At 41.6% G+C, this 12,483-nt stretch overlaps 1 protein-coding gene across 5 annotated transcripts in view; it reads left to right on the top strand.

Annotated features, from left to right (window-relative positions):
- Positions 1-12,483, top strand: part of LOC141794859 (stromal membrane-associated protein 1-like) — a 183,374-nt gene that overhangs the window by 118,644 nt on the left and 52,247 nt on the right. The gene's annotated exons all lie outside the window — the stretch shown is intronic.

Raw genomic sequence — 12,483 nt, forward strand, 5'->3', positions numbered from 1 at the left:
ATCAGACATGAAATGATGTCCAAGAATGGAAAACCAAAAAAAAATCCTGTGAAACATCCAGTGAAAAACACACATTCAGGTTTACACACAAACACACACCTCAGATCTCAAGAGTCAAAAACAGAAACGGCTGAATAGATCTGTCCCCAGTCGATTGGTGGTCCAGTCTTCCACATTAACACCAGCATGCTGATCCTGTTTTCCCCCAAATCCATCTGTGTGTGCATGTGTGTGTGAGTGAGTGTTGTTCAGCTTGCACACACATTTAATCCAGACTGTTCCTCTTGACAAGTTAGGCATTGGATGTGTCTCCCGTGAACTGAAACAAGTTTTGTGCTGTATATTGTGTGTGTGTGTGTGTGTGTGTGTGTGTGTGTGTGAGGGTTCTCTAAATGCAAAAAAAAAACCCTTCTGCTGGCTGCCACTTTCTCAAAAACACAGCCTAACTAGATTGTCATTGTCTGGAAAGCGCTCCAATTTAGTGACAAACCCAATTCACTGCTGAAAACACATTAAAACATTGGCGTGTGTGTGTGTGTGTGTGTGTGTGTGTGTGTGTGTGTGTGTGTGTGTGTGTGTGTGTGTGTGTGTGTGTGTGTGTGTGTGTGTGTGTGTGTGTGTGTGTGTGTGTGTTGATCTGGTTTGGTACACTTTCTTGAACAGCACCGTCACGCATCAGCCACCACATCACACCGTGACCTTCCTCAAACACTCCAGTGTGTTTGTGTGTGTGTGTACATGTACTATTTGAGTCTCTGTCAGTACAAATATTTGTAGAATGTGTGTGATAATAATTTATGAAAGAGTGTGAGAGAATTGGTTTCATTGTTTGAAGATGTTTCTTTCTGTACTTGTCCCTGATTGTGACACGAAGCTGTGCTCAGATGTCGCTGGGATGCTCTCCACCACCTTAAAGTGATAATCAGGGATGGAACAAGTTGGGTCCTATCACAAGGTTTAGGGAAGAAATTACCCCTACAGCAGTGTTTTTGATGAGAACTAGAGTCTTATTTAGCGGTGTTTTTGTGTGAAAGTAACGCACTGAAAATTCTGTAAATAAAGAGTGAATGCAGACCCATATCAGATTTTTTCGGTGGGAGTCCGTTTATTTGTGTTTTTGGTCAAGTAAAATATGGCCCCGTCTGAGTGCAGAGGAAACCGGCAGACGAGCAGGGAGGGGTTGTTTGGTGTGAGTGCCCTGGGCTTCTGCTGCACAAAAACACTGCTGTAGGGGTAATTTCTGCCCTAAACCTTGTGATAGGACCCAACTTGCTCCATCCCGGAGCATCACTCTAAAAAGACTGATAGTACCAACCAAGCGGCAATCTTGGGTCTAAGAATATGAGACAATGAGGAAGTGCAAAAATCTGCTGTTTCTCAAGTGTTTGCTTGAGGCTGGCTCTGGAAGTACTGGAAGACACATACACACCAAGCCAAAAAAAGCTGTTTTCAAAGCAGAAATTAACATATTATACATACATATACAACATACATACTGAATCGCTAATTTCACTACTAGCACACACTGTATGGGGGGTGAATTTTTTTCTAACTCGGCCGTTCAGAGGATATTAAGATCGCGAGCTCCCACTATAAGAGGCACAGCTGACAGGCACCCTTGCCACTACCAATATGGCCAGTATTGCCGATGTGCTTCATTTTCTGTTTCAGAAACAGACGGGTGGTGTTGGCGAGACTACGTCCATGTTTTATACAGAATATGGTCCCAATGTGTACAGTCATAGAAGGGTCCACCTGTTTAGCTGCTCGTTAACTCACATATATCATCATCCAATCACATGGCAGCAGATCAAGATATTTAGTCATGTAGACATGGCGAAAACGAGCTGCTGAAGTTCAAACTGAGCATCAGAATGGAGAAGAAAGGTGATTTCAGGGACTTCTGAACTTTCTCTGAAGTGGAAACCACTGCAGGGGTTCAAATCACTTTCATCACCATTGTCTACAGTTTACAATGTTTATATTTTCATTAAGCAGATGTTTTTGTCAAAGTGACGTACAACACAAGCAAGAATTTAGAAGAAGTGTTTTTAGTTCGTTCGTTAGTTGAATAGTTATTCATTTAATTATTTTACATCCATTTGTAATAACATCCTGTTCTGTACCATCAAAAGAGGAAACCAGAGGAATTGACAGTGAAACATCTTTACACTCATTCAGGCTTTAAATGTTTTGCAGACCATCCAATTCTGTCTTCAAATTTCAGCCAGCTCACAAACATTTCAGATTAAGGTTGTGATAAAAAAATATCTCTTCTATAAATCCCACGACTTATAACCCAAAAACCAAAACAAAAGGGTTTTTTAAAACCTCAAGAATGAGAGCACAATCTGTCTGTGGTATTAAACCAGCAACACTTATATTGTTCTTTCTCTTTCTGTTCCTACATGATGGAGAAAATTTTTCTGTTGGTAGTGTCAGTATGTGTGTGAGTGTGAGTGTGAGTGTGTGTGTATATATGTGTGTGTGTCACATGAATGGACCCGGTGGAGGAGATTCTCGCATGTGGCAGCTTAAGATCTCCTCACTGTGACAAAACCTTTTAGTCAGAGTGTTTGGGTCTGTGTGCAGGGGTATGAGTCTGTGCGTGCCAGTATGTGTGTGTGCGTGTGTGTGTGTGTGTGTCACTGCCACCAGCTGAGTGACAGATCGTGTTGAATGGTGCAGAACTGCTGCGGCACACTTAACAGCCTCTGACTTACTGTGGTACCACACACACACACACACACACACACACACACACACACACACACACACACACACACACACACACACACACACACACACACACAAACTCACAGGGGGGCCTGGTGTGTGTTTCCTGGAGGAGCTGTCGTGCTGCTGATATGGATATCTCAGTCTGTATTGATAATGCATTTTCAACACACTTCTCTTCTTTCCTTCCCCCTTCCTCTTTTCATACCCACACACACACACACTCACACACACACACACACACACACACACACACACACACACACACACACACACACACACACACACACACACACACACACAGATCTGGCCTCCTGCCCACTATCTCCTCCCCTCCTCTCTATCTTCCTCCTCCTGTCATCGACTGGGTTTATTTTTCTCGTTTCTCATCTTCCATTTCTTCTCCCATCAGGACTCATCACGTCTCCTCCTTCCCTTTGTCATCCTCCTCTTCAGCCGTTTATCTTTTCTCCACCCTCCTCCCTCCACCCCCTCTGGTTTCTACCTCCCTGCTCCATGTCTGACCCCTTCTTTCTTCTCTCCTCTCCGTGGTTTGACCTCCTCTCTCCTCGACTACTTTTACTTTTCTCTTTAATGTGGTTGATGAGGCAGCAGTTAGCCACATAGAGACAGTCCACATCCTGCAGCATGACCAGAGCAGAGCGTCTCCTGCTGGAGTCCTACTGTTATTTTACAATCAGCAGTCATCAATCAGGACAGCTCCTTCACAGTTAAATCACTGAGAGAGGCTCAGTCACTTAATCAGCACTTCAGATATGACTCCACAGGTATTTTCCTACATCACCTCCAGAAACCTGTGTCTGGGTTACCAGAACATACATCTAAAAAGTCATCTTAGGTTCAGGATCCAGACTTTTTGATCCAGTATTTCTTTAAACCAGTGGAGGACGTCGCAGCTACAGTAATGAAAGTTCTGTTTCCACTGAGGGTTCAGTCCGGTTCATCTTGGTACTGCACACATTTTGTGCCGTTTCCTTTGACTAAGAGCGTTTTCAGACCTGGACTGTTTGGTCCACTTTAAACGGACCAGGGTTCGTTTCCCACGCTGGTGCGGACTTTTCATGCAGGTGTGAATAGACACAAACGAACCCTGGTGCAGACCAAACAACCGGACTGAGACCCACTTTTTGAGGTGGTCTCTGTCCGCTTCCAAATGAACTCTGGTGCGGTTCGTGGTTCTCTGGTGCAGGTCTGAATACAAACCAAGGTCCATCCGAACTAACTACAGGATACATGCGCCTTTTGGGCCTATAAAGCCACCGTAACCTAACCGTCTTTGGTTCATACCTGATCCTCAGTCTTCTGTTTAGCCACGCTGTTGCTAGCATGTTGTAGGTCAGGACACGCAGAGCATAGCGTCTCCTTGCTGCGATCATTCGTCTTCACTGTTCCTAAATTGTAAACAGTGTTGTTAAGCCTTCTTTGAAGGCGCTGCTCTTGAAACTGAAAATGATTTTGCAGCTCTAATAAGAGCACAAACACATGTTTACCTCCATTTCCAGGTCTGTATTCTGTGTGCCGCCCTTTGACAGTGCTGTCCAATGAGAGCAATGATCGTCACACACGTGGATGTGTTTACAGAATATAGTCCACTTGCAAAAAGTACAATCTTAATACGAACCGCACCAAACGAAAAAAATAAAGTCCACTTTTTTGTCTGGACCAAACAAGTGGATCAAAGGACTTTTCTGGTCTGAATACAGCCTAAGACCAGGACAAGTCCCCAAATTACCACCCCATTTTTTAGTACCCTTCTTTGGGGTGCCAGACATACCGAGCCAACCCCAGAAGGTGGAGCTAGAAACACTGCAGTCTGTTGATTGGTGGAAAGAACCGTCACTTCCTGTGTGACAGCAGCTGCTGTGTTTCTCCTGGTGGCTCACAGCCTTCTCTGAAAAAAAGCTTGATTGTTCTTTGAAACAAAGGGCCACATGCCAATCACAAAGAAGGCAAATTGCTGGATGTCTTCCATCGTTGTGTTGCATTTTTCTTCTTGATTGGATTTATTAGCAGGTACACTGTCACACTGCTGCAGTGATGCTATAAAGTAGATTAGGCTTCACTGATCCACAGACACGGTGATTGTCTGTTTAGGTTTGAGCTACGTGCTGTGACACAGTTAGAAGTAAACGACTTATTTATCAGTTTTAAACCCTGACACCAGCTCTCTTCACTTCCTCTTTAGTTTCATGCAGCTCTCTCCGTCTCCTTCATTCATAGAGGCTTAAGGTTGAGAAGACAAGTGAAGAACTGTCTTTTTGATGAACAAGTATTGGGTTGTCTATCAAACATAATAACAGATATAGTTTTGAGGCAAATTTTTTAAACATCTCTTATCACTGCTTGACGTAAACGTCTCCTCTCAGCTTGTTTCAAACTGAAATTGAACTCAAAATGTCAACATGGAAAAAAATAAAACAATAAAGAAAAATGCAGAACTGTAACAACTTTGGTCTGAAACTGACTGAAGACTACAGAAAACATGTACACATCTGTTTGAAAATAAATTAAAAAAAAACTAGAAAAGCACTCCGAGAGCGCAGACCTCCACCAAGCAAATCGTGATTGTCAACAACACTTTAGTCCTCCCTTAATGTTATACTCCTTTTCAGCAGACTGTCTGTTACAATTTGGTGTTAGTTGCAGGTTTGTACAATAATTTGTTTCATGACAGTGTTGAAAATTATGATGACCCAGTACATATTTCATATTCTAGATCTTAGTATCCAGAATATTGCCAGGATCTGGATTGTACTTTTACATCTGTCAGAAATAATGGGGACCTTGTCTTGTTTTCGTTTGCAAAGTAATCATTTAAAAAAAAAACTGGTTCTAGATGATGATCCAAATCACCTCCAAAATGAAATAACTTCTTCCTTATCCCATTTTGAACATTTCCTGAAAATTTCATGAAGATCCGTGTATTTGTTTTTGAGTTATGTTGTTCACAGACAAATGACAAACAAACAAAAAAAAAAAAAACAGACAGACAAATGCTACCAAAAACGTGACCTCCTTGGCGGAGGTAAAAAAAAAAAATTATAATAAGGCAGAAATACAAAACAGGGTTGGTGTAATTAGTGAGGATAACCTTCCTGGCCTCTTAAAGATATTGCAAAAATACCCAAAAGTTAGAAAGCTAAACTATGCCTTGGAATATGTTTCAATAAAAAACAGAGAGGTAGCCCATTGTTAAAAATATATTTCTTTTGTGCAAAATAATAAATAATGCCTTAAAGTCTCAGTCAAAGGAAAATTAACACTGGGTTATATTTAGTGGGGGATTACAAAAGACATATATTTGGGCTTATGAAAAAATATAAATTGAGGCTCAGAATGAAGCTTTGCAGACTTTACACAGTGCCTCCTACCAGCCATGAACACAATGGAAAAAGGGGTAATCTTTCTGCAGTTCATCCTTGAAAGTGCATTGACACTTAAGCATTTTCTGTCTGAGAGTGCAGAGTAGGCAGTAAGAGCTGAGAGGATGAAAATGAAGTCTCATCAAAAATATCTTATTTTAAGTTATTTTAAGGCCAAAATGAGGTCTGAATTTCTTGAAACAAGTTAGAAAAAATCTGCCAATGGAACAAGGAAAAATTGCTTAAAAAATAGCTTAGAATAATGTCTTAATACAAGTAACTTTTCTCTTGTTCCATTGGCAGATTTTTTTTACATGTCACAAGAAATCCTGACCTCATTTTTGTCTTTCAACAACTTAAAACAAGACATTTCTCTGGACTGGTCAGGTGAATATTGCTTGTATGAAGTCTAAAAAGACATTTTCTACTGAAAATAAGACAAAAGCACTTGATAAGATTTCAGGTTTTTCCACTGTGGGTCTTTCACGTCATGACTCCTGCACTGTGCATGCTCAACATCTTAAGCGGATTAATGTCAGTGGCCCAGTGCAGCGCTTTATCATAAATATTAACGATCTGTAAAACAGGCTGAACAAAACCCAAACATTTTAAGGAATTTTATAAAATCCCCCTGGATACATGCATGAGCTGTTACACACACCTTGTGCATCATGTGATATCAGTCGACATTACACACTCTTCTGTTGGCTGTAGAGTGATCAACAGGAGGAATTACTGAGACTGAGATTTTTGAGTGTGATGTGGTTCTGTCTTGTTTCGCCATCGAGATTGTGTCCATTTGGGTGTGGTTTTCAATGAATTTGAAGAATTTAAAGGTATATTTCGCTTAAAAAACTCCCTGCTGGCTTAGTTAAAGGGGTAACAACATCACAAATCCAGCAGAGCATCTTTACGGTGTATGAATCTCCAAAGAGCTGCTGAATGTGCGACTGTGGTTTCACACCTCAGCTTTCTTCTGAGTCCCCAACAAATGAAGAACTTTCCTGAAAGAAAGGCAGAATAATGAGATTTAACGTGTGATTATGAATTACAGAAGGTTGGTTTCCCATCCTCTCTCAGTCTTTGACCTGTTGTTCTCCTGAAAATTACAAACAAACACAACCCTTTGTGTAAATGTTCAGGAGGTTTTTTTCCTGATGTGATCGCAGCGTTCGGAAATGTCAGATACATGAGCTGTTGCCTTCTTCCTCAGTTCTGCTTATCGTCTCATCTGGGGCTTTTGTAGCGGCATTATCTCATGCTTTGATGTGATTAGGATGCCACAGGTACCGGAGGGATCTCAGGTCCAGTTCCATACATCTCATAAATATTCAGACTGGCTATTAGCATTTCTGGCAGCTCGCTTTTTATCTTGATTAATTCTTTGCCTCGTGGGTCCTGTGGTGTTTGTTTTTGTGCCGGTCGTGACAGAAATATTTCAGAAAGATTTCCTTTATGAAGGGACTCCATTAGTGGTTCCCAGGATGAATTAAACATGATGTATGTTTCACAGAATGAGTTCCTTCACTGCAGCAGTCAGTTCCTCTTCAACAGAAACATTTATGCCCTGACACTGGAACTGTGCACTTTGAGAAGCTTTTTTAATGTGAAATGTCTTTGGAGAAAGTGTAAATGGAAAAAGAAATCCATTTAAGAAAAGCACAAAGGCAGCACTTTACCAGTTCCTTCTCATTCACCAGTTCACTCAGAACAAATCAGTCTGCTGCCTGCTTTAAGTCTGCTCTGTGGACTCATAAACTGCTCCTTCGTCCAGACCAGGGCTCTGAAACTTTTACTTTTTTAGGAGACTTTTTGACTCAGCTCACCTGGATTCAAGTCATTCCAGAGCCACATCTACTCTATCGTCACAATAAAATCTAGTAAATATTTATGTAAACAATTAGTTTTTAATTTATAAAACTGTACCTTTGATATCTTAGGTTTTTTTGTTTTAATTAAGTTTAATTAAAGTTTGCAGACATTTAAAAAAAAATCTAAATTTTGTACAAAATTCAAAAAATTCTAAAATTACAAAATATCATAAAAAATCTACATTTTAAAAATTTGCAAAACTTTTAATTTTATAATTTCAATATTTGCAAAAAAAAAAAAAAGGGAATTCAATTAATTTACAAAAAAAATCTAGATTCTGAAAGAATACTTGAATTTCATAACATATATTGATGTCACTCAACTCATCTTTTTTGTTGTTTGCTAGTGTCTTGCCACATATTAAGCATGTCTATTTAGCCAGCATGTTGTCAGTGAAATGAATCCATCTACACAGATTTAAAATCTGTATTTTCTTTCTTTGTAGATGCAGTTTTCTTCCCAGGGCTGTATAACTTGAGGTTAGCCACAGGTGCATGGAAAGTTGGTGGGCTGTTGATCTAGTAGGACGTGCAGTAGAGCAGTGGCAGGCTTTATTGACAGATGGGATGAAGATTTAGTTCAACAAAATGTTAAAGCATGGTTTTATTTAGAGTCAGTGTCTTTAATTATCAATACCCTCTACAAGAAAAATAAAAAATATTGACTTTAATCATATATTTTTTTAAGCTACAAGGAGCCACTGCAAAGGAGTCAAAAAGCCGCATGAGACTCCAGAGCAGTAGGTTGATGACCCTTGGTCCAGACTTTACACCAGGAGGTGAACCACATGTGACAGATGCTCGTCATCAGTGATACAAAAAAAAGTTTCTGTTGAAAGTTTAATTTTTAAAGATCTTTTCAATATTTCAAATGTTTGGTGTGACATTTTAAATGATTACTTGTTTTATTGTTTTTTAGAAAAGCAATGTCAAAATGTTGATAAAACATGTTTTAAAGTGCCACATTATTTTCTGGAAAAAAAGGAAACTGTTAAAAGTGTGCTTCATGCAGCATAGTTTTTGTTTTCTAACTTCTTTGTCCTCAAAAGGACAAATTAGTCACGTTTGTCAGACAAAAGCGGGCAATGATGACATCAACATTTACACTGCTGTGATTGATTCTCCCAGAATCCCTCACAGTCTCTACTAGGCAGACTCTGGCTGCACAACTGCTTCAAAGGCTGCGCCTGTGACGGGGGAATTTTGGCTTTAAAAAATGTACAATGGTAAATGGTGGAGCCACGCTGTCCACTCTATATACAGTCTATGGGAGAGCAGGAGAGGTCCCAGGTTACCTGCTGAGGCAGGTGTGTAAACTGTGAGCTCATGGAGACAAACCACAAAGACTACTTCCTGTCATAATAAATTAGAGCCACAACCTGGATCCAGCAACATCCAGGATGGTGATTTTATCATCATTCTTTACTTTCACTTTTTACATGTTTTAACCTTAGTCCTGTGTAAAACAGCATCAACAAACAGTGGTCATGGGAAACTCTACCTGAATCGTGCTTGATCATCAAATATTTGAGTCAGAAACATCAGAACAGGACTTGTGACCTGAAAGAAGACCATTATTGGGCCGCCTCATCCATTCTGTCTTTGCTTTAGCAGAAGAGGTTGTAGACAGGGACATGCTGCAGACTTTACCCCCACCTTGATGCCAGGTGTGATGGCTGTCAGCTGATGCCTTTGTCTGCTGTGACAGTCATCAGAGGTTTGGTCTGCTCGGAGTTTTTCTTTCAGACCAGCAGCACCTTCATCAGAAACTCTCTCTTCACCTGTTTTGGGATGTGTGTGGTTATCGATCCACCACTGCCCTCCCATTTCTACTTTCTGTCTCTTCAGACACGACTGACCCTGACACCCAATCACAGTCTGTCGCTAGCCATCTGTCAGCCACTCGCTGGGTGTCATCCTGGATAAGTCCTGGAAAAGAAAACTGGTCCAACGCAGAACGGAGAGGAGAATTGGCAGCATGTCGATCTAAATCCTTCCCACCACAGCCGGGAATTTAAGCTGTTTACGCAACAAGCATTTAAGTTTTTCTGTCTTCTAACTCTAGCAGCTGTGTGGGAGGAGCTTTGAGAAGCTCTGTGCTTTTATTTTAATGCTCCGCTTCATCTGCACCTGTTGAATCCCATCAGGTAGACTCATCATAAAGGTGTTCTTCTGAGGGGAAGACAGAAAAAGGGCAGAAGAGCAGAAAAAGCTGAAGTTCTCAAGATTCGTCAGTATCAATAAATCCAGCCTCTGCTAGGGGTGAGAAGGCAGCATACCGACTCTGACTTTTTATAAAAGTGTTTCCTGATATGGAAAAGATGTCAGAAGAAGAAAAGGGGAGTTCAAAAATGTAGAATTCGTGGAAGTCTCTCTGCAGTTTTATAAAAACATGAGGAAGTCCCTTTTCCTCCTCCCTGCTGCGTGTTTCCAGAGAAACTCAGCGTGTGAAGCTGGGGTACAGCAGCACTTCACTCTCCATCAGTCTGACTGCACAGCACAGCCCCTCCCTGCAGCGCCTCAGCCTGAGAGCCAGCTCTGCTGCAGTCCCCACACACATCAGATCACAGCCAATGCATTGTTGATTAGGCGTGGACACGGTAATTGTTTTCATTGCTTTGGATTGGAACGACATTGACTTTAATGTGCTCCATCGATCTTTTGTTGGGGGGAAATTGGGTTTGTTACTGGCGGTGTAGATCTCTCCTGGCCCACGTGTTAACCTTTTATATGCTCTTTCTCCCTCAGCCCATTTTTCTCTCTAGTATCTCTGACTTCATCTCCATCCTCATCTCATGCTCTGACCCTTTGACTTTAAATCCCTCATTTCTCTTTCTTTCTCTCTATGTCTCTTTGGGTTAATTCTGTACCGACTGTATCCATCTCCTCCTTTTCCTATTCTATTAACCTGATTTTCTTCTCATTTAAAAGCTGATTTTCCTCTCATTTAAAAGCTAAACTACCATAATTTCTTATCAGAAAAAAGACTGAAAAACAGCTGACAGGTGTTAACTCCTGACGTTTGGTTCAGTGAGTGAATTTATGGCTTCAAACATCCTGGTGCCCACGGTTTACACTGGTTACACTGAGATGACTGAGCACCGACTCTGACTGACCGACACTCGCACTTTCAGGTACAATGAATGACAAATGTAAGAAGTTCATGCTTCAGTGATGTAATATGCCATAGGTAGGCCATTGAAGTCCATCATGCAATGGTTATTTCTTCATCTCAAACCATTAGGAGGGTGTGCCACAATAAGGAATGTCTCAATAATTTGTCCTCATGAGTCCTCAAGCATCGATTGACCTATGGATAAGCCACGCCCTCCTCCGCTCACTCAGACAAACAATGAACATTCAGGGCTCTAATTTTGTAGACCAGGCGCAAGCGCAGGCGCATCTGCCCTGTGCTGGCCTTCGCCGCGCAGACAGGGCGTGACCAGCACACTTTGCAAGTTTCCTGCAGTGCCAAGAGAGGCGCAGTCAAGGCGCAGAGGAGCGCAGAGGAGTGCAGAGCTGCGCGTCCACGCCTCCCTCCGTGCAAATGGCAGAGAGGGAGGAGAAAAGCCCTGAGTGGGTTTAACACAGCCAAGCACTGTTTTCACCAATGAAATGAGCGCCTCTCCTTGCCTTTAAATGCCCTGCGACTGAGGCGCAGCGTCTGATTGGTCTGAGTGATCCCCAGCACCGCGGCGTGCTGGAAAGACCCGATGGCGGAGACGGTCGGAGCGGCTGTCCCTGCAGCAGGAGAATGGACAGCGGGGCGCATCAGAGGACACAATGTCACTGTGTGGGCCAGCTCCCGGGACAGATGTAATCTGTTCCTTTGTCATTAATAGGAGAACAAAATGAAGAGGCAGTTACACAGCTGGCTTATCCATTCAGAATACTTTTGATCCACCTGCACTCCTGGTTTGTCATCGCCAAATAGCAGAACCTTTGGTGATATACTGTATACTCTCCCAGTGTCTCCACCTCATCCTCCTTACAATAATGTACTCCATCTTTTTAGATCACGTTAAAATAAAGACTAAAACAGAGAAATATGGGAAATCACGGGAAAATCCTGAGTGACATACATTTATTTTGTCTCTTTTTTCTTCGTCTTTTCTCTCCCTCTTTTCTTTGAATTAAATGAAATGAGAGAACCAGATATATACTCAGTATCAGATGTTAAGGCTGTTTATTGTTTAATTGTAAGATGTGCATCAAACTTCCAGCTGCCGTCAGGTTAACTTTCCATGATGACAAACTGCTTTGATCTGACATCAGATGTGACGGGACAGTTAATATAGATATAAATGTATCTGCTGGTTCAGACAGTTACATTAAATAGTGATTGCTGTGATTGTTTATTGCATTAAAATGTGCCTGACACTCTGGAAACCTGCCTCTGAGGCTTTGTTGACATGTGCGCACATGTGCGCCTGTCACCAAATTACAGCTGCGCAGGGTGCACTCTGCTTTGCGCCAAGAATAGACCAGGTTGG

Source organism: Halichoeres trimaculatus, unplaced genomic scaffold, assembly GCF_033239565.1.
Source record: "Halichoeres trimaculatus isolate MK-OKI-2021-1 unplaced genomic scaffold, fHalTri1.1 fHalTri1_scaffold_8, whole genome shotgun sequence".
Taxonomy (NCBI): Eukaryota; Metazoa; Chordata; class Actinopteri; order Labriformes; family Labridae; genus Halichoeres; species Halichoeres trimaculatus.